The sequence below is a fragment of the Tympanuchus pallidicinctus genome, unplaced genomic scaffold (genome assembly GCF_026119805.1).
Source record: "Tympanuchus pallidicinctus isolate F22 unplaced genomic scaffold, pur_lepc_1.0 scaffold1, whole genome shotgun sequence".
Classification (NCBI taxonomy): Eukaryota; Metazoa; Chordata; class Aves; order Galliformes; family Phasianidae; genus Tympanuchus; species Tympanuchus pallidicinctus.
In genome coordinates this window covers 90,554,936-90,557,230 of record NW_026294618.1, presented here as the reverse complement: position 1 = coordinate 90,557,230, position 2,295 = coordinate 90,554,936, and positions in this window count along the sequence as shown.

Below are 2,295 nucleotides of genomic sequence, written 5' to 3'. Positions count from 1 at the left end.
CCGGCCTCGGGCGAAGGAGGGTTGCGCTCGTCTATCCAACGCAGAGAGAAACTGCGGCACGGCGAGGATGTTGTTTTTTGCTGTTCGCTTCCCCCTGCGTGTATTTCTTCATCTTCTCAAATAGCGCTGTCAGTTTTAAAATGAGGTTTCCATAGGCGGTGTAAACCTTCCTTGTATTTTTTTTTGTTTGTTTGTTTTTCAGTAGAGCAAGTAAAACTCTCACCACGCTGTTCTGATTAGAGCTGACTCTGAAGTCCTCACTCTTAATTCCATACTCCAGTGCTGCAGTCTATTTATAGAAAATAGTATATCTGCACAGACCAGACCCTATATTTAGAAATGCCATATGGCGGACAAATGAGGGATCAAAAAGCAAGAGGACTGGGGGCTGTCCCTTTTATGTAGCCATAGACGTTTGGAAAGGTGATTAAGCTTCAGCCTCACCAGGTGCATTTTTTAAAGAGTAAAGGCCCACTGGCAAATGAGCAGAAGGAAAGCAGGTGGCATGGGACTCTTTGATGGCTCTTTTGCACTTTCAGAAAGTGAGGGGCCTGGAAGGGCCAGCGTGAAACATACCCAGAAGAAATTATCTGACCTTAATTACTTTCTGAGCATAGTGGCCCTGGGTAGAATGTATTGAGTTGCTATATAGCATTAAAGAGTAGGAATTTTCACTTTTATATTAACTTTTAAGAAACATCTTAACACACACTTTCATCGAAGCCATAAGGTTTATTTCTAGCAATGTGTAGATTAACCATCTGCCTCAGTGCTTTGAGGTCTGCAGTACTGGAATAAGGATGACCAAGCATAAGTTCCATTATTGCTATTTCACTAGCCAGGTGCAGTGTGATCCAGGGGGTGAGCAGCAAGTTTACAGATTAGCTTTGCAGTTCATCATGAAGTATTTTGGCAAGCTTTAAGGGCACACCTGTTAGTCCTTAAAAATGTAATGAAACCTTAGCCTCTTGAGGTAGCATGTTATTACCTTAAGAATGGCCTGTGGGTTAAGTAGATGAAGCACTGGTGTGTGTGTAATATGAAGAGCGTGCTGTGCTTGTATTTCTGTTCAAATTACTGTCCTGACTACTATTTTCCTATATATCTATGTTATGAAAGCTGATTAAACCTGAAGTGACAAAAAACACGTTATGATACCCCTTCAAAATGTGTGCAGCTGTCTTTTAAATGTACCTAGAAGAATTCTGCAGCTGGTTTGTGAAGTAAATAGAGAAAAAAAATAAAATCTGATATTTGTGGAAAATGAGAACATTACATGGTGTGAAGGGATGAAAGATCCAACATTTTCTACTATCCCATTTGTCCAACTCAAGAACACAAAATCTCAGCAAAACCATTTCTCCATGTCAGTCACTATTGCCACTGCCTGGTAGCGAAGAGATTTGACTTTCAGTATACCAAAGTGATTGTGCTATCTCAGACATCAAGGCTAAAAGGGTTTAGCAAAAATGTTTTATCATGATTATAGGACATATCTAATATCTTAATCAGACTTATTTGTATAATTTAATATGTGTCATTTTTCATGAGCATTATAGTTACACGAAGGATGACTGAACAAATGTACAACAGTGACGGGTGGCTTTGGACAAATTATTTTGCACATTTTTGACAGCAGGCCATCGTCATGTCATTTTAAAGCTATGGCTTGTCATTCTCAGCACTGATAAGTTGGAAGCTTGGTGGTACAATGTTTCTTAATGCCAGTAAACAAAGCTTGATGCCAGGAAAAACACAAAGGATAAAGTATCAGACCGTGTGAAAATAGGTTTCTAGAATTTAGGAATTATGTTTGTTGTTGTTTTTTCTTTTTAAGAGAAAACATCAAGTTGTAAAGTTTATTCTTTCTTTTCTATGAGAAAACAAGCAGAGGGTCCTTTGTCTTTCTCTATATGGAGGGACAAGGTCAGTGTTTTTAAAAAACCGAAGACAAAGTATCCAACTGTGTAGACAAAGAACATGAGAGCTGTGCAAAGGCATGAATGGGAAAGAGCTGAATTATGGATTATCCCAGAGAAAAATCAATTCTGTGGGATTTTTAAATCTTATTAATGATATTAAAGTTCAAAGATATTTGAAAATACTTCAGTGATACTTAAAAATAAAAAATAAAAATAAAAAATATAAAAAAAAAAGAAGAAAACCACACCACTTTCTAACTATCTAACTATGATAGAGCTGAATCAAATGCTCAGATATTGTCAGGAGATTATTTTTAATTCTGAGAGTATTCTGTTGCCAGACTGTCATCTCTGTCATCAGTTCCTCCCTCCA